This window comes from Amblyomma americanum, chromosome 11 (genome assembly GCF_052857255.1).
Source record: "Amblyomma americanum isolate KBUSLIRL-KWMA chromosome 11, ASM5285725v1, whole genome shotgun sequence".
NCBI lineage: Eukaryota > Metazoa > Arthropoda > Arachnida > Ixodida > Ixodidae > Amblyomma > Amblyomma americanum.
Genome location: NC_135507.1, coordinates 19,676,958 through 19,697,873, shown reverse-complemented (window position 1 = coordinate 19,697,873; position 20,916 = coordinate 19,676,958). Strand labels below are relative to the sequence as shown.

Below are 20,916 nucleotides of genomic sequence, written 5' to 3'. Positions count from 1 at the left end.
CGTGTTCCCATGTAGCAGTTCAGTGACGACACACAAAGATGGCGATCTATCAAAGCAGCGACTTGCGTGTGGTACTTGTTTTCTTATTTTACAAACTGCTTCTGAAAGTTCAGCCGTCTTCGAGCTGCGGGGGCGATTGATGGAGGGGCTTGTATTTGTTGAACCCTTGCTTTATTACGTTACGCCCCTTGTCTATTAAGAGAGAAAGATAAAAAGGAGCCCTTCTATTTTGTCTGCAATCATGGGCATCGTTTTGTTTCTGGGAGTAGAGTCGATCACACTTGTTTAGAGCGCCCGAGCGGTCTGCAGCGGAGGAAATGAAGTCGAACATTATCGGAGCTGCTTTGCTAGTGGTAAGACGCTGGTGCGTGTGCGGTTCACATGTGTATTAGGCTGCTATCAAGCGCAAGTATTATCAATGAATGTCAAGACTTACTTTATAATTTCGGTTTATTTCCACCGAACTGGACCGCACGAGCGCCCTGGACAAGTGTGATCGACTCTGTACGTTTTTGCCGAATTTGCCAATGAGCAGGACAGTATGATGTTGAATCCCCAGCAGCCCCTGTGAAACTTTTCCATCATATGGTTTATGGGGGTTTAACTTCCCAAAGCGACTCAGGTTATGAGAGACGCCGTAGTGAAGGGCTCCGGAAATTTCGATTACCTGGGGTTTTTTAACGTGCACTGGCATCGCACAGTACACGGGCCTTTAGAATTTCGCCTCTACCGAAATATGACCGCCGCGGCCGGGATCGAACCCGCGTTTTTTGGGCCAGCAGCAGAGCGCCATAACCACTCGCCCACCACGCGGCTTCCTGTGAAACTGTCTCGCTTTTAAGTTTAATTTCTTGTTCCACAAAAAGTTCTTATTCTTCAAAGAGTTAACACTAGGCGCGTGCAAGAAGTAAGCACTTGTGCAGAGCTGTGATGTTCGCAAATGCTTTATTTTCCCTAGCGTTTTCCTGGCGGTTTGACTGCGTGGCCGCACAAATACTTTAGCTGCAAGATGAAAAAAATTCGCAGAGACTATCTCAAGATTTACAAAAATGCTCCTGTTGACCCTGTGGAAGTAGGCATAAGCGCAAGATCAACTCATAAAGGGCAAGGAATATGCTCTTAGGGCGATGGACCTGGATGCTAAGATGAGATACAAACGTGTCAGAACAGGTTTGACACGCCGGACGGCGCGCGTCTGTCAATGAGGTGCCTGCCCCTGACTACGATTACATTGCTTGTGGCAGCAGCGGTCTAATAGGTAGCCACATGTTCCGTCTGCTGGCTGTGTTGTCTTGACTTCTTTTTTTTCGTTCACCTACAGCAACAAGAAAGCAATACAAATACTTCTCGACGCCAGGGTCGAGTTTGGTTTAAGCAGTAATACGCTCAAAAACTATAACAGCTAATATCTTATTTCAGACCATCGCTGGTTGTGCTGCCTTCTCGCTTTTCTTCGCTTTCATCTGCAAGCTGAATGTGGAAAGACAAATATAAATGTGTTCTTGGAATCAAATGTTACTGATGCCTCCTCTGTTTCGGTCAGTGTTCAGCACTGAAACTTATTAACCAAAGCAAGCCCGTAATCGCCCCGTTTCTTAGACTACGTCCGGCTTTTTTATAGCGTCGGCACTATCTGTGGCAACGCTAGAAAAAGATTAAGATTAACTGGCTTATGCATTAATATGCCCACTGCTGTGCACTGTACAGCTGCTATCTAAAGTTTGAGGTGTTGAAGTATGAGTAGAAGTGCATGCTCTATCCTCTGGTAACAACATCACGGGATCGGTTCGTCATGTATACCAAGCTACAATATTTTTCCCCCGAGAACATGTGTCCCGCAAACTTATGGTCATTATAGTACGTCTGGGTGGCTTTTATGTTCTAATGTTTACATGTTGTGCGGCCAAAAGCTTTCCAGGCAACCTTGCTTTGTCCAAAACAAAATATAGCCCCCAACCTCCCCCCCCCCCTTTCGATGGACACCTTAACACCTTACCTCTAAGGAATAGTCTAAATGATCAACTTCATGTAAGAAGTCTGCCATAGTTCGGTGCAACAACGCCTCCTCTCAAAATGTGGCCTTGGAACCCCTTGACTTCTGCGATCCTAGAGCAGAAGGAACTATTGAGGAAAAGGCTAAGCTGATGTCTGCGGTAATGGTCCCTCAAATATGAAATGGAACGACAACTGTGCAAAAATATACTTGTGTATCTGCTAACGTCGAAAGTGATTTTTGGATATTCTATGCCAAGAGAAAAACTTGTCACACATAGATTTGCAGTAATGATTAATTGAACACCCGAGCTTTGTTCCCTTTTGTATTGAAGAGACCTGTATGTACACAAGGCATAGTGTCACAGCAAGGGTACCTGCAGTTACCGCTTTCTAGCGTGCTCTCACGAAACAAAATGATTATTACAGCGACAACTGCACGAGGGACGTTCCCCAAGGTAAATTACGCCGTAGAATGTCGTAACCCGAAACTTCACTGTTAGCATATTGCCCAAATACAAAGTCACCCACGTAGGCCCGAGTCATATTGCGAGGGTCAGTGCGGGGTCACTCTTGATACTTTGCGATCTCTGGTCAATTGGTTCAAATGCACTACGAGCCAAAAGGACTAGACGTGCAGTGCAAGGGTTGGTCCTTCACGGACTAACTGCGCTGCCACAACCACTAGTCCCTAAAACAGATGCCATTATGTACACCCTTGGAGGCAAATGGACGTCAGCCACAGTCTCTCCATTGACCAACCCTCTCCGTAGTTAGCGCCACTTTGCTCATTACAAGCTTAGGCCCGGGTAGGAACAACTCGAGGAACTAGGCGAGATTGCTGGAAAGGGCCGCGGTAGAGTTATTATTGTTGTCTTCCTTAGCAGAGGGAGAAAAGTCTGGGAGCTATTTTTGTTACAACTAGAGTACTTCTTAGTGAAGAAGAAATACGGTTTCGGCTACGATTTGATTTGAATTTGCTGTTTGGGAAAGGAAATGGCGCAGTATCTGTCTTACATATCGGCGGACACCTGAACCGCGCCCCAAGGGAAGGGACAAAGGAGGGAGTGAAAGAAGAAAGGAAGAGAGAGGTGCCGTAGTGGAGGGCTCCGATATAATTTCTACCACCTGGGGATCTGTAACATGCACTGACATCGCACAGCACACGGGCGCCTTTGCGTTTCGCTTTCATCGAAACACAGCCGCCGCGGTTGGGTTCGAATCCAGGTCAGCTACGACGCTAACATGGTTTCCCTGTCGCCCCGGTCGACGTCATGAAGCGCTGCAGGCTTCTAGATCCGCAGCCGAGCGTTGACCTCGTACTTACATCTATATACGTTCACTTCATCTTTACTGACTACTGCATTTTCCGGATTATAGGGTGCAATACTGAATTCTATTCAGAAGAAATTTTCCATACCTAGCTTTATAAGAGAGGTCGGTGCGATATGCAATAAAGGCTACAATAAAAAATAAGGAATTCCTTTATACTGCCTCGCCTATCCTTAGAAAGCACCGCAAAGACGATTACTGTAGGAAAAATTTTTAACAGGCGCACTCGAGGTATTAATCATCTTCCAGTAATCAGTATTCACTACTACAGCTAAAAGTGACAACATGCACTCATGTCCACGTTTTAAAGCCGTACACGAATGTGCACTGAGTCGTTACTTGCCGCGAATAATAAGTCTTGTGTTTAATTGCACAACAGCTTAACAACTTCCGAAACATCGGCAGGCAGGAAGACAAGCCACAAGGAGATTTACATCACGTATAATATTTTGCGCCCTAAAATGATAAAAAAGGTTTAAATGCACAAGAACTACCCACGCACACGTGGTCAGTTTGTTTGCTCAAGTCATCGCACTGAAAGACCGTTGACTACAGACCCCGTGCTTTAGTTAAGAACACATCATCCACGCAGCACAACTTCTTCCTCCATGAGTGCGTCCGATTCACTGAAAGACGTCGACGAAGAACAGAAGGACAATCTGACAATTCCCCTCAAGACTGTTCTTGAACTACCTTTATGGATCATATTATAAACGCCGTTCTAATTTATCCAAATGTCTGGTTTGTCAATAATTTATATGTTATGAAAAGTGTTTGCTGGCTGTTTATGTAACCGAATGTCGATTGATATTATCGAATTGTCTTAGCTCAGTAATCGCTGAACGGTTGGTTGAAGCCACCTCAACTTGAAGCAGCTTTTTCTCCAGACCTTTTTTGGTGACGCAAAATAAACTTTTTGGTCGGTCTATTGATTCATTGCTTGATCTGTATTTACATTTCCCCCACGCTCACTATCCGTGCTTCGTTAGGGTGATTCGATAAGAAAAAAAAAAGAAAACGAAGTCAGCTCATGAATAAATTAATTAATCTGTCTGATCCACACCAGCGACGTCGTGCCTTTTCGACTGCTTGGTGTGACGTTACCTTCAACCTAAATATAAAGTTCCCTCTTTATTTCAAGCAAAAACTAGTGCTTCTCCATCGCTCTCAGTGACTTCTGACCTTTTCATTCATTAGCGTAACGAGCGCCTTATTGCATTAGTTCTTCTAGGAAACACAAGAGCGAGCCTTTAAAGCTCTATTTCCGTCGAGGCTGCCTTAACACCTGACGACACAGGGACGCGGAAGAGTCGGGACTTTGTGACATTTAAAATCAGGCTGAAAGCAAGCACTGACGTCACGAAGGTTCGTGGCGTCAGTCTAGAGCAGAAAAACGCAGACGAGCACGTCTATACATATCAATGCACTAACACGACAGCTTCACAGGCACGTTTGTTAAAAAAAGGCTTGTAAATATTCGGAAAAAGTGTATTTCCTGCTCATTTAGGGGAAGAAATTTGAAGAGTGATATTTGTCTGTACTTGAAGCCCTTGCACCTGAATAAGCTTTTATTTCTTTATTTTAAATCTCACAGCCGTAATGTAAGAGTACTAGTGGCTGCTTATTCGACCATTCGTGCACTCACGAGTATTATAGGAGGGAACACTCAAATATTTTATTACTGATTTTTTATTACCAAAATAACAATGGAGGGAAAAGACGATGCTAGCCGCTGAATCTATCATCGAAACCTTAAGCACATGAGCTGAGGCTAACGTGAGTAAAAGGAGCGAGAGTGGAAAGTGAAAGAGAAAGTAATGGTGTTCTTTCTTTCATTTCTTCCTCCTCAATTCCCAGGCGATACGGACGTTCATGTTTAGTTTCTATAAAATATGGAAATGTCGGGGGAAAGAAAGAAAAAACAAAGTACCAAACTGCCGTTTCTCACCACTCCTCGGACCCGCCGCGGTGGCTCAGTGGTTAGGGCGCTCGACTACTGATCCGGAGTTCCCGGGTTCGAACCCGACCGCGGCGGCTGCGTTTTTATGGAGGGAAAACGCTAAGGCGCCCGTGTGCTGTGCGATGTCAGTGCACGTTAAAGATCCCCAGGTGGTCGAAATTATTCCGGAGCCCTCCACTACGGCACCTCCTTCTTCCTTTCTTCTTTCACTCCCTCCCTTATCCCTTCCCATACGGCGCGGTTCGGGTGTCCAACGATATATGAGACAGATACTGCGCCATTTCCTTTCCCCCAAAACCAATTATTATTATTATTCACCACTCCTCAGAGGGTAATCAGAAAGTGCATTCTCACGAAGCGTTTCCTTTTATACTGCTGCGAGTTGTACTTGCGCTAATTACACCCCGAAGCGCACACGTCCCGAAAAATGGCAGAAACGACCCACCGATCATGTAATTTCTCATTACTGCGGGGTATTTCGTCGATAATAATTACCAATCCATCATTACTACCGTGAGGTAAGCCACCGCGGCTCAGTGGTCATGGTGCTCGACTGCTGCTTCTAAAGACGCGGGCTCGATTCCGGCCTCGGCGGTCGAATTTCGACGGAGGCGAAATGTTAGAGGACCGTGTACTGTGCGATGTCAGTGCAAGTTAAATCCCAAGTGGTCGAAATTATCCGGAGCCCTCCACTACGGCGTCCCTCACAGTCGCCTTGGGACGTTAAACCCCGTAAAACCTAAATCATTACTACAGGGTGTCCCATTAAAACAGTGCAACTTCATGAAAGCTGAAGGTAAACTTAACTCATCACTAGCCAGCATCTTATACAAAAACTGCGCCTAAGAACGGTTCTTGGTTGAACGACACCTGTGCGCTGTCGAATCAATAGCAGACAATAGCAGAAGTGTTGCCCAGTCACCAGACATTATTGCGATCACCCTAGAGCAAGCGGCTCCGGATTGGCTGGTGCCAACTAATACTTCCAGTACACCGCATAATTTTAGTAATTCACCGTCAGTTCATCATAGACCGGAAACGCTGTTAATTTACGACAAAACAGGACTCCCTCTGTTCGGTCACACACATCCAAGGCACACACTTCAACGCGCATGCGCAGAGACGAAACATTTATATAGACTTTATTTATATAGTGAGTATTTAAACAGAGCAATCTGCGGTTTTGACAAACCGCTCTAAGAGTCCTTTTCCTTGCCTCGTCTTGCATACGAACAGCTTTCCCATCTCATTAGAATTGCAAATTCTCCTCCTCTGCGCAGTATCGCTCGCACAGACAAATGTCTCTCTATATTTGCGTAGTCATCTGTCCCGGCGGTCTGGCGCTCTTTGTTGTAACTTTGCGGACGTAATTGGACTCCACTTTTGAAGACGACCGTCCGGCTCAGCAACCTTTTAAGGCTTTCCGCTGCAGGCAATGATGACTCTCGTTTGATTTGAAATTGAACACGCAGCCCGGATTTTAACGAAAGCTTGTCAAAGTGAAACAATCTCTCTCAAAATGTACCACAAAAACTCAAACCGTCACCCGCTGACGCTGAACAGGCTTTAATACACCGCCGAATTAAATGCGTAAAAAAATTAGCAGACGGTTCAGCATCGCTAAGCGCGGAATATCGTTTAATAGCACTAGTTACGTTGGGCACTTAAAATCCTTATGTGCTAAAGGCATTTGTCCTAAAGGTCTTTAACACAAATGTCTTCTACATAAAGGCCTTTACCTTGATGGCCTTCATCCAGCTGAACCCTTCAACCAGGTGCACACACCTGGCAGGTTGCCCACAGCCCGGTGAGCAGATGGGCCGCCTGCCACAAAGCGTACAGGGTTGGTCAAAAGTTCTAAGGCCACGCGGTCTGCTTTATTCGGCATATCCTGATACTTCAGATGCCGATAAAGCTATAAAGGTTGCAAGGGGTGATAACGATGCTTATTTTACCCCCTAAAGATATTTTGAGCTTCGCGGGTGTCATCATTGCCCATCTATACTGCTCAAAAGCAGACCTTGCGGCCTAGGAACTTTTCACCGACCCTGTACATACGTATTCCCTAAATCGGTAAATAGATACAATAGTGCTACTGCAATGAGAACTTTGAGTCCTGCATAATATCGTTGATGTTATCGCATGGGGATATGCTCTGTGCCTTAATGTCTGGTTACCAAATTCCATCCTCTGATGTTAAAAACTTTCTGCATTCAACTACACGACTTCCTAGGGCTACAGTGGGTCTCTCGGTGAAGCCAAGAGAAAGTGTACTTACAGTAAGTAATTATCTTTTTTATATACACTCGGATGAGACTGTGAGTGCATCGCAACCAGGTGATTGTATATGAAAGGCTTATTTCTTACCAAACAGAGCGTCGTATTTATCTAGCACATGAATCTGGGAAGACTGCGCCACTGTCGACAAAAACACCTCCCTATCATGGCTCGCCCTAGCGTAAAACAGGTTTTGCATGGCCTTGGAAGATCGCTCACACCGTGAGAGAGTAATGTTCAACATACGAGTTCTCGTTATGACTTCCGCTATCTGCCGCACACGAATAAAGAAAGATGCCCCCATGAACTGGACGAGGCGTTGTTTCAACTGCTTGCTACCTAGGTGTCAAGGTTGATCTAGCTCTGCACCGGTGTTCGAGAGTGTGACGTCACCGTGATATACGTCCTGTCACCAGCTGACGCGCACCAGCTTATACCAAGCAATGTAACTATTTCGAGCAACGTGACTACGTCACAATAGTCATGTCAGTCCTAATGGATGTCTGTTCACAGCCGACAGGAACTCCTCAACGCTTTGAGAGGATTTCCGAATTGCCAGTTCATTTTTCGTCTCTAATGCCCTTGCCACCGGCAGGTCACTTGCCTTGCAATCAACAGATACCCCCTGGTAACCCTGTCGACTCAGACGAAAGCCCGCTTACACCTTCACAGTTTCTATATAGTGTTCAAAGTGAATTCAGCATGAAGGCCCCAACGGAAGGCTTGTGAAATGCGAGCGAACATGCACTCACTTGAATACCCACCCAGGTACACGGATACGAATAAAGGCTGCACAGCCTTTCCTCGAATGTTCGTAGTAAGAGAATGCATCGTGTTCCAAGGGTCGAACCCACCGCCATAATGAGATTAGGGCAGTTGCGCTAAAAACTAATGAGCACGTCAACCCGTGAACTGACTGAATCAGGCGGTACCACGGGGCCGAATTCATCGGCACCTCCAAGCGGGTGTCTCCTTATCTCCGACTTACCGCATAGTTGATTTCGCCTCACATAGTCTCTCCCAATCACGAGGCTTTCCTTTGTATCAGTAAGGCGGCGCTAACGTCGAACTTCATTCACTCTCCCTCGCTCACCCTGAGGTTTATAGATAAGAAAGGTATTGCGAATTAATCTGCGCTAAGCTTTAGTAAAAATTATTGGAAGATCGGTGGCGTAAAAATAGGGCAGCGTCGTAAAGATACAAGACCATAAAAACTGGGATTGCGTAAAAGTATATTGAACAGATTGATTAGATTAATATAAATGGAAAAATACAAGTATGGTGGCGCTTGCCACCACCACGTTTCGAAGGGGACGCTCCTAACATCCATCCATGCATTCCATGTTTTTGCACATTGGTGAGGCTAGACAACCCTTGAGTGATACCTTTTAAAAAAATGATGTATTTTCACCATGCAAAGCTACTCCTAAGCTACAAGAGACGTTATACAGTGAAAAAACTTGTGTCAATTGCGGAGAAAGTGAGGCTCTTCAAACAAGCAACGGAATCTCAGACACGGGTGGTATTGAATTTCGCCCTCGCCGAAATTCAGCCACCATGTTAGGACATTGAACCCAGGACCTGAGCCTGATCGCTGAATACCATAATCACTGAGGTGATGCTACGGGTCGAATGCACCGTGATAGAAACTTAATGCAAAACCACTGAATTAAGCAATCCGCTGCTTGTTATACTCTAATGGCCGCGGTCAGGTCCATCTTATCCGACAGAGCACGCTAACTAGTTAGACACCTAATACATCTCTAGATATTTCCCTACATTACACGCTAGAGCAACGGATTAATTTGCGCCTTGGCTGTACAGGTTACAACAACAACAGGTTACCCGACGTGTAACTTGGAGCTCGGATGAACCCAGCTTCGGTTTCCATGATCCTCTCCGCGATACGAGTACCTTAGGCGATTTCATTTCTTTTTCTGTTCTGCCCACCGGCCACCATCTCGGCTCCTTCGCAACACGCGCGCCACGAGAGAGTTTCGATCGAAGCGGGCTCTGTCAAGGCGTCGCGCTACTCCCCCCTCCCCCCCCCCCCCCCCGGCCCCCAACCGCTCCGCATTTGCATAATTCCCGCGCAAAGCTTCGTGGGTCGTGCGCGCCGTCGCTGCCGCCTTGGTGTAACTACATCGTGTGCGAAATGAGGTCAAGGAAAGAGATTAGTACCAACCTGCTTGTGCCGCGTAAAAAAAAAAAGGTACAGTACGGTCCCCTTTTAAAGGGAACATGCGATCGCGTGGCCTCAGCGCTTCGCGAAGCCCTGCTGGCTAGATGCGGCGAGAATGGGCGCCATCTGGCGTATGCGCGGAAAGACGAGCCGCCATGCTTACTGCGCATGCGTGTTCCACCGTCAATTCGCGCAAGTTCTCGGCGGCAACGCTCCGCGGGTGCGCGGAGGCCACGCTTTCGCATGTTCCCTTTAACAGTGTACCGTACGGTGCGTGATATATTCCAGTGAAACCAGAGCCAAGAAAGCTTTGTCCTTTTTTAGAAAAAGTAGGAAATCCCTCACTGGCTTAATTTTGGAGGAAAGTTAACACTGGGCGAAAAAAGGCACAAGGGTAAGATGGAAGGAAACGATTATGACACCACAGGTGCAGAGCCCTGAGTAGCAGAAATATGCTTTAGTTGACCGTTCTTGCGAGAAAGTTGGTTGATTTTGAGGAGGAGAGTTAATCGGTACTACCTTTCCTCGATAAGAACAAGAACGTTTTGTTCATGTCCGAACTCAGTCAATGAATGAATGAATGAAAATGGGGAAGAAGAGGATCCGTTAGATGAAGTAACAGTTCATTTGCAGGTCATAGGGCTACAAGTCGGAAGGAGAGCATGAGTAACCCACTCTGTGCAGTGAAAGGTCCTGCCTCGCACTACTTGTGCAAGGCCACTTTGTCTACCATAGGCTCCTCAATGCTGTGGAGGCCGAAAGAGAGCAGTTAACTGAAGACACTGGCGTCTGTGAGTGTAGCATGTTTGGTTGCCAAGGCGCCTCTGCCTTAACAAAAAAGGAGCAATGCCATAGAAGGTGAAATAGATCTGGTTTGCAATCAAAGGAACCGTACGGAACTCAATATAATCCCGACATTGAATTTTTACAGCCATTTAGCAAAGACTTCAAACGAATTCTAATAAAGCAAGAACGCTGTGAACGGCACACAAGCTCTAACAAGATAAGACAAATACAAGGCACCAGGTCCGAGCATTCAGCAACAAACAATGTGTTGATATACGTGTATGCCCAAAATCAAGGTTCATAGGAGGAAAATGCCACTTCAAGCGACCGGTGACGGGATCTTTAGGCATTATGAAGCACTTTTTAGTGCCGAAGTTTAGATGTAAATAAATTATTTTAACTCCCAAAGTGTCGAAAATGGACACTAAAACAGATGTTAAAATTAGAGCCGGAATAGAATATTTATTGTCTAGAAACATGTCTGGTGGTTGCTCGTGTTGAACTCATCGGCAACTACTTTTGCTGTTTCGCATAGCCTAACAAAATACATGCCTGAGCTGCATGCATTAAAAACCAGCAAGGCGTTGATTTTTGACTATTTAAAGAATCAACGTTATCATACCCCCTTTCACAAAGTTATCCCCTTGAAGACTGTATACCCGACACAGACTGGGCACTTGAGAGAGAGCAGTATTAGTATAGAATTAGTATTAGTATAGCTTAGTGTTAGTAGTAGCTTAGCTTAGTATTAGTAGATCGGTTTAGTTTATGGGGGTTTAACGTCCCAAAGCGACTCAGGCTATGAGGGACGCTTAGTATTAGTAGAAGCATTAGTATTAGTGTAGGTGCATTAGTAAAACATATGAAAATTCATCAGTAGCTTGAGTGCTAAATACTCTTAGTTCCTGCTTTCATTGGAGTCATTCAATGAATATATAAAGTTTGTTACGTTCTCTACACTGGCAGTAAATTTATTGTCAGCGCAGAGAAAATAAAGAAGTAAACGTGCGACCAGCTTCCCAGCAACTGCAACATAACTTTTTCGTTACACTGAGTGCTTTGTCATATTAGTTGTGTTGCTCTGAAAACCTCGTTTTAGGGTTTTTAGTATCATACTAGACACTAGAGGAAAAAGATTGATTTGGTTTATGGATGTTTGACGTCCCCAAGTTACTCAGGCTATGAGGGACGCCGTAGTGGAGGGCTCCGGAAATTTCGACCACCTGGGGTTCTTTAACGTGCACTGACATCGCACAATACACGTGCCTCTAGAATTTCGCCTCCATCGAAATGCGACCGCCGCGGCCGGGATCGAACCCGTGTCTTTCGGGTCAGCAGCCGAGCGCCATAACCACTGAGCCACCGCGGCGGCTAGAGGAAAAAGAGAGAGAGAGAAGTGGTAGAGGAAAGGCAGGGAGGTTAACCAGTAGAATGTTCCGGTTGGCTACCCTGCACTGGGGGAGTGGGATGAGGGGGGCGTAAAATAATAAGAAAAAATAGAGAAAAAAGAAAGAGGAAAAATGTGCGCGAAGAACCTTCAGGCTCATTCATGAATTCATCGCTTTCACCGATGCAAGAGCCCATTCATCTCTTTTTCCTTTTTATAAGCTTCCATGTTTTGGTTGCAAGGTTACGTATATTTCTGCGTTGCTCAGCCTTACCATATTCGTCCGGTATTAACGAGAACCGGAGCGCTTAGCACATGTTGCTTGCAGCTTACATCCATTTGACGCACCTTTCGACTCTAGGTCACACGTGGGATACTACCTCTCTTCCGTATCATCATCTGCGTTGTCTTCTGCCTGTTATTTTCTTCATCTAGCTGTTATCTTTGTCATCATCATCATCATATGTGACCTTCTTGCTCATGTCACATTCTTCGCCTGTTGCCTGTTGTCTTCTTCATGTTATATTGTCATCGACGTCATCTTCCACGTTCAACGGTATCACCTGTTTTTTCTTCCTTCTAGTTTGTAAAGGCTTCGTTCGTGGGCGCATAGTAGACATTGCAGCAAGCCAATTTACGACAAAAAGACTAAATGTAGTGCTATTTCTCGAAGCTACCTGCGATAATCGCCAACGTTTCAATCAATTCAATTTTTTTTTAATACCGAGACCTGGAATAACTGTTGGTCATTGAACTTCACGTGATCTCGAATGAAACTCTTCGGCATGAAAGATGGTGAAATGCAAACAAAATGGAGCTCCGTCCTCACTGGACTTACATAACGTCCATCGGCCTGTACCATCGCTGAAGTGAGTTTGATAGAACCACTATTTCAAAGCGGCAAAAACTCTCTAATTTAAAATTCTTTCCTTTTTGTCAAATTCTTCAGAAATCTGAAAACAAGGCAGGAAGACAATGCACTCCTCAGCGTCAAAAGCATTACGCGTAGGACGAGAGTCCATTGGAAACGAAGGTTTTTTTCCGCAACAAAGAATAAAGAGAACAAATTGGAAAAGGACCTCTGCCCGCGCTGCCAAGAAGGCAACGAGAATAACCCTGCCAGGATGCACCATAGAAAATAGAAAGGAAAGCATTAGCCAAACCAAGTCAAGCGAAGTCAAGCCAAGTCAAGCCTTTGAGGCCCTAGATGAGCTTAGTGCCTTGTTTGTGGCGCCTACGCGACGCCAGCTTAGCGAAGCCAATAACAGCGCTGCTAGCGCGTCAGAAACAACGTGAAAGCCAGCTCCAACGAGCAACAATCAGAAGAGTATTACCTTTCTTTCCTTCCCAAGAACAAAGCGCAAGTTGTGAGGGCAAGTCAATCTAGATTGCTAGTCTTTCCTATCCACCCAACACAGACCGGCTTATTTCCGCTCCATCGAAATCTCGAATACGGTGCTGCGGACTGGCCAGGCCAAACAGCGGCGAGCAAACGAGATGTCACGAAAAAGCGTATCGTCTGCAAGAGCTGCAAACAGACGGCGCAAAATTGCCCCCATCCGTGGGCTGATACTCTAGCCAAGCCAAGCCAGTACACGTTCTTCTCGTCTGTTAACCCCCGCCGCTCTGGTGTGTCTCCGACGCCGTTGGCAGATGTGAGCGAGTCGCGAAAAAGAGCGCAGTTACCGCGAGCCATTAGCCACAGATGAGAACGCAGCCAATGTTTCTTTCTTGTTCAGCCCTCTGGCCGTCGCCTGCTTCGAGCACACCCAGGCCGACGCTCCCGCTAGGACTTTATCTATTATGAAGAAGACTATTTCGAAGAACCGGGGCGTGTTGCTGTTAATGTTTTTTTAATGCGATGAGTGTTTACTGTTTGTTCCTTTTTTCTGTCGCCTATTGTTCCTTTTTTCTGTCGCCTTATCTCCTGCGCCAATCCAGTTATTTCCTCTCTGACAGCCAAATGCTTCTTTTCTTTGCTGCCCCTCGACCCGTTAATTACACTGACACGTTGCAAGTGTAATTTCACAACAGGCTCTGTTTTTGTGCCGAAAAATAGGTCCGTTTCTGCGTAGCTTTGACGTCACTGCTACGCTTTCTTAATAGTAATAGCTAATTAGGGTACTTGAATTTCGGGGTATTTTTTTTTCTGTGAAATTTATCACTTGCTGAACTTAGCTCATTTCCTTATAGCAGCGGGTAAAAGTTAAGGAAAGTTCGAGTACATCTGGTTGCAATGATATTACGCGGAGCCAGTGCAAAGGAGAACAACGCTGGTGAACGTCTAGAAAACGCCTTTTCTTTTTAATAAAGTTGTACTGACTGAAGTTAAAGGACTGAGAAAAGAATACTAGCGAAATTAGTTAACTTCGTGCCGAGCTAGTAGTGAAGTAGACAGGCCAGACAAAATAAGCGAGGGTAAAACAGCTGTTCTCAACACCAACTCTGACGGTGGCGCAGTCGGAAGCACTCTGGTATTTGAGGTAGCTAACGGTTTCAACTAGTCTTTCATGGAAAAGAAAAATCACACAATGTCAAACAATGTAGCATTGTTGTAAGAAAACGTAGCTTGCCCTAAATAACTGGGCGCAGTTTCGAATTCTTAACGCTTGTAGAGTGAGTAGCTTTGTTACCACAGAGTAAAAAGTTAACAACAGGATATGGATTTACTGACATTGAATAACATTCTCTAAAATTTTGACTTCAAGATAGAAAAAAAAGTCGGGATTAATTTTCCAGCGTTCAAAAAAAGAACACATTTGCTTCATGAAGACTTTGTGATAACAAAAAGCCTAACCTGCGGATTATGGATTAGGGAGTATAGGGAGTTTAGTTGGAACCATCTCAAAAACAGCATGCTAAGTGAACTGAGAACTCAATTTTGGGGTTTTCGCCTCAAAAGAGTTTTTTCTTTTTTTGGTGCTACCTCGTACCGCTTTTGACCAGGAGAAAAGCGTTCTAATCTCAGAGCCGACGAAACGAGGAATTATCATGTCGCGGAGCATTCTCACTTACACTCCTCGATCTTGTTCTCAGTGACAGCATGTGACCAAGCTATGTTCTCAGTACTCATGTACGAGGCTGAAATTTGAAGGCTCACAAAAAGGATATAAATCAGGCTAAGGACAGAGCGGAAAGCGACACAAAAGAAGAGGATGGGTATAAAAATTGGAGGAAAAATAAGGCATCATATGGAATTAAGAGTCAACTCGAGTGGATAATATCAATTTCTTTTTCTGTTTCGAGGACGTGCAATGTAGCATAAAATGACGGTTTGGCTTATGGGGGTTTAACGTCCCAAAGCGACTTAAGCTATGAGGGACACCGTAGTTAAGGTCTCCGGAAATTTCGACCACCTGGGGACCTTTAACGTGCGGTGATATTCGCACAGCACACGGGCCTCTAAGGTGAGGCTGTCGATAAGCCAGATTAGTTTGAGCAGGTTCCGGCTGTTGGAGTTGTCCGTTAGCCACAAGGACCGGTTTTCCTACATTCTAGTCCTGAATCCAACTTGGTGTAATCATTTTGTTCTCGAGGCCTGCGTTCCTGGACACGTGCGCAAAAGGTGGCGAAAATCCACCTCAGCAGCTGGTGTGGAACGTTTTTAAATTGAATGCAGAGTGAACGTATTTGGACACGAAACGCGATGGACAGAACTGGCGATCGGTTGTGTATTAGGACGTTAGAGTTGGTATCAAGGAATGTAAAACTTTGGCTGGGCCGGAATACGGTCAGACAGAGTGTTCGAACTGCGGAAGAATGTCGGCGCGTCTAGCGCAGTACAGTCGAGCCCGCTTATAACGAACCTAATAGCGCGTATTTGGTTCGTCATATCCGGTGTTCATAATAAGTGAATTTTCGTATGAAAGCCAAAACTAGCAGGTCCTCCAAAAGTGGCAGTTATTTCTTTAAAAAGCTACGCGCGTCTACTTTATTATTATTATTATTATTATTATTATTATTATTATTATTATTATTATTATTATTATTATTATTATTATTATTATTATTATTATTATTATTATTATTATTATTATTATTATTATTATTATTATTATTATTCAAAGCGGACACTAACGCGACTCATCCTAGACAATTCAGGGCGGATTATCATGTTATCCTTGCGGAGACCCTTTTTAATAATAATAACAATTGGTTTTGGGGGAAAGAAAATTGCGAAGTATCTGTCTCATATATCGTTGGACACCTGAACCGCGCCGTAAGGGAAGGGATAGAGCAGAGAGTGAAATAAGAAAGGAAGAAAGAGGTGCCGTAGTGGAGGGCTCCGGAATAATTTCGACCACTTGGGGATGTTTAACGTACACTGACATCGCACAGCACACGGGCGCTTTAGCGTTTTGCCTCCATAAAAACGCAGCCGCCGCGGTCGGGTTCGAACCCGGTAACTCCAGATCAGCAGCCGAGCGCCCTAACCACTGAGCCACCGCGGCGGGTAGACCCTTTCTGCAAACCACCAATTTTAGGAACGGGGCATAACTAATTGTGACTTCAGCCTCCACGGCAGTTTGTGGCAGGTTGTCTACATTAATCAGATTCCTAGCGGTAGGAAAGTGTTCGTACATAACGTTCGATGGCTTCGTCAGAAGACGTGGCTCTGCGATGCTGTGGTCCGCAGGAACGTAGTCATCCGAAGAAACATCCAGCCAGCTATGCATCAACGATGCGTTTCCATATGCGTATGACCCCGAGTGTTTCCAACATACATCATCCATCGTCCCCTTGGACGATGGATGAACATAATTCATACATCGTCGATCTCCACGCTTGCTGGAAGCGCGACCTCTTCAACTTCGGGGGGACGCTTTACTGGGGGCCTCCTCGTTCACTATAACCGAGAAGAGAGGCCAAGATCGTTCATTGTACCGGAGACGAATTTCCATTTCCCTGATGAATTTTTTTACTGTATCACCGCCCTCGTTCGTAATAAACGAGCGTTTGTTATATCTGCGGCAGTTATAAGTGGGCTGGACTGCATCTGAGTAAAATGAAAGTCATTGACAGAGGCATTTCGACTTAAATTCGACTCTACTTGACTAATGATGATTGTGATGATGGCGATGGCGACAAAGAGAATGATGATAAATATCATGCCGAAGTTATTTCTTCACCAGTGACCATGTATACCCATTTTTATTCCAGCTGTTTTCATTTATTGCCTTGCATTAGCGCTTGAGACTTTGTTAAATAAAAAAAAAACAGTCGTGAGTTAAAGCTTGCCCAGCACAATTTTCTCCTCGTCCGCGGAGCTTCGCGTCCATCAGGCTGGATAATTCTGTACCCCGGGCACGTATAAAGAGGCCCCAGTTTTCACTACTAATTTTCCTAACAAGCGCCAGCAACCACAGCGTCTTGTTGCATCACCGCGCCTTAGACATCGAGGCAGTGAACATCATCGTTGTTGCTTCAATTATTTTCCATCTTTTTATTGTTAGTTTTTTGCACGCTAATCTCGCTCGGCTGCTTTTTCAAGCCTGATTACCGCGCAACTGCCCAAAGCACGTGCGCGGACTTTATCGCCGCAAAGCAACGATCTTCAGCAAAAGCAATAAGAACAAAAAACAAACGTGATGACGTCAGAAAGCGGTTCCAGTCGGCGGTTTGGGAACCGTTGTCGGCCTCCCGGTAATGTTTAATGCGGTGTATTTTCCGGAACCCGCTCGCGGCCGCTAATAGGATACGGCGGGGGTGCGATCGCTTGTCTCCATCGGCGGTGCTTTTTCTAAACTCGCTGTCTGAATTACATTTCCAGAAAAGGGACTGAGGATTTACAGCGGAAAGAAAACATTAAAGGTTGATGTATTGAGTGCTCCTGTAAGGAGAAATAGGAGAAGGACCGGAATACAAAGAAGCGAGTAAATAAAGATTTGAATATAATGGAGGCCGAAGAACGGTAGAAGGAAACGAAAGATAGAAAGAAGAAAAGACGGCAGCGAAAGATGAAGGAGCAAAGCACAGGCAAAGCGATAATGAGGGAAGTGAGGCAGAAGAGGAGAATTAAGGCCGCAAAACAAAATAAAAAATAGAGCAATGAAGTTCAAGCCGGAAAGAAAAATGAAAGAAAGCAAAGGGGAAAAGGCGAGAAATTAAGCGGAAGAAAAAGACAAAAATTAAAAAGGAACAAAGGGAAAATAGGAAGAGAGAAGGGAAAAAAAGAAATAAAGAAGGAAAAATAGAAAAAGAAAAATACAGAGAGAACAAAAGAAGATGCAAAGAGAGAAAGAAAGGATTGAGAAATGAAGAAACAGCGTTGCAGCTGCGAGCAAGTCAGATTACTTTTGACAGTTGCTTTCGCGGCGCGCATTAATTAATCTACAATGAGAGATGCTCGGCTTTGGAGGTTGGCTTCACCTGAGCATGACTCTTAGAGAGGAGAAGCCTCCTTTAGCGTTCCATCAATGTTGGACGTGTGGGGTCCTGCCCTTCTTGCCCGAAGCTGTGTTGTCAATTCGTTTTTTTATTTCTATCATACTTCTATTTCATATCACTAAAAATGCTCGTAGGAAAAGCTTATTACGCTCGCTATACTTCGCAGAAAAGTGGATTTCACGAAAATAGACACAAATTCATCTGCAAACTGTCTGTTTTGTTAAACAAGTTGAATCCAAAAGAAAAGCAAAATTCGCTTCTTCAGTGCGATCTCAGTGCTCCCTTTTATTGTGCTCGTATCTGCGCACGGGTGTTCTCATCTATCCACGGCAATTTAAATACTATACTGTTTAAGGGAACTGGGATCGAGCCCACTACCGAGCGCTCAGCAGGAGAGGGGTTGCGCCGCCCTAATCCACCAACGCGAGTTTCATACCCAGAAATTGTGGACAAGCACATTTTTTCAACGCAAAGTTGATTATGGACGCAATATTTTTGCATAACATAGGACTGCGCCACACCAATTAATTAATCCGCAGATCCGCCATCGGGACACTTGCCGTTTATCGTCAGAAACACACTCCATTGGTTTTCTTTAGCAGCCTTTATTCGATAAGAACGCAGGGAACTTTTAAAAGCATGACTTAGGTAGGCATCATAAGAGTAGACCATTCTAATTAATATGTGCATAACAATATCTTACAATATTCCACAGCCATCTCACAATTAAAAGTGGTGATCCCTTCAATTGATGATACCTCACCCATTGAAAATCAAATTATCATCACGCCAAGAAAACTTCGTGGTGCCTTCCGGCTAACACGAAACTGATCACCTCCTATTGAACGTGATTGTGCACAATAATTATTATCATCGTCACGTTTACATCAACTTCACGACAGAATCTCTCCTCCGCTTTCCAACAAAGTAAATAAAGTTAAACAAAGTTCCACCTTGTTTCTGCCCTAACAAGTTATCTACGTTCTGAAGCGTATAGTACAAAGCTCTCCAATCCTGGTGGTTGCCTTTTACCACGTTTAAATGGTTCTTCGCTTCATAAAAGCAGAAACTCGGTAAACTCAGAGGAACCGTCTCCCTCGAGAATCGACATTTCTCCGAGTCATCTGCGGCAGTTGTTTCAAACGAGCTGCTGCAAATGACTGGGAGTGCAGAGGGGTGAAACCATTTCGTCGAGGAAGTACGCACTATACGGCCCTTACGAAAATAACTCCAGGCTAAATTGTGCGCTAAATTATATGGCCTGCAATTTCGCGCTCGGCTCAAAGAGCTCATTCCGCCTACACTATTCTTTGCTCGGAACACCGCTGCGGCTAACCGACTGTACGCGACCAGACTGAGGTTTTGCAACCAGGAAAGCTTAGAATATCAATTTCTAGCCACAAAGTTTTTTTGTCAAAGTTTCTCGTCGGGAGCATGCGATATCGTCAAACAGAAAGAGAGAGAGAGAGAGTTCTTAAATGAAAAAAAAAAAAGATTTCAGCCAGCTTGTCTATAGCTTTAAACCTCCGAGAAGCTATATCACTCTAAACACGAATACGCCTTTATTGGAGTAAAAAGAAAATGTACACTGTCTTCCCTTTTTACTCCTTATTGTTTAGAGTATACTCTGCGTGGGGAATATAGAAAGGGGGCGCGAACACGTGCGTCATCCAACTGAAACATTCGTCTGAAACAAAGAAATCACTTCTAGCTTGTAGCGTCGTCATATTAAAAGCTGCGAATTCTCAATCTACAGGATCGTGTACACACACCGTCTCAAGTGGATTTAGCGGGAAAGTCGGTGCTTGATTTTCACCGCCATTGCGCTGAGCCACACGGCCGCTCCGAATGTATTTGACTCTCACCAGAGCAAACACTGCGCAACAAGCACGCCATATTTTCATTCGTTCTAGATCGTCCGCGCGTTTCTCTAAACGCCACTCCCCGAATAGGCGGGGCACGAAAGATGCCTCGCAGCAAGTCTCCGAGTTATTCAGCCCTGGCCTCTTTCGTCCGCGCAGTATTCATCTTTTTCACGGGCCTGCGATTCAGTTCTGCTACAAAGACACAAATTAGAAGAGCGCCGGCACACAATGAGTCCTGCCCATCAAATGAGGAACTTGTGGTTCGAGCCAAACACCGGTTTTTCTGATTTAGATGAAAGTGGAACGCAGGATCGTTCTCATTAGGCAGCCTCTGCAGCGATCAATTTGAATGAAATGTTTTCTTTTTAAATACAAAACAAATACAGGATGTTGCGACTGGTGAATGCGACATTTTGAAATTGGTCCCCAGAGTTCAACAAGAGAACAAAAAACCTTTGATAATCGTAATATCTGAAAGTCGGGAATTTTCACGTTTACGCTTTTGTAGTTCCTTAGCAATCACACATATATGAGTAAATTGTAAACTACACGTGTCGGAGTACCTAAGATGAATAAAGCAGACACAACTGCGGTGTATATGAAATTCATATATCTTGTACCGTATATTTAGAGTAGACATATAAGCAATGGACAGAATTAGCCAAAAAAGTATTGTTCCTTTAAAAGTCATTCAACGGGAACTGTTTACCGAATTTAAATTATGTTTTCGCTATTGTATACGACCAGC

General features: G+C 44.8%; 2 protein-coding genes across 2 annotated transcripts in view; one reads left to right on the top strand and one right to left on the bottom strand.

Moving 5' to 3' along the window:
• The window catches only part of LOC144110133 (uncharacterized), a 47,263-nt gene that overhangs the window by 671 nt on the left and 25,676 nt on the right, over positions 1-20,916 (top strand). The gene's annotated exons all lie outside the window — the stretch shown is intronic.
• The window catches only part of LOC144110132 (molybdate-anion transporter-like), a 79,277-nt gene that overhangs the window by 37,217 nt on the left and 21,144 nt on the right, over positions 1-20,916 (bottom strand). The gene's annotated exons all lie outside the window — the stretch shown is intronic.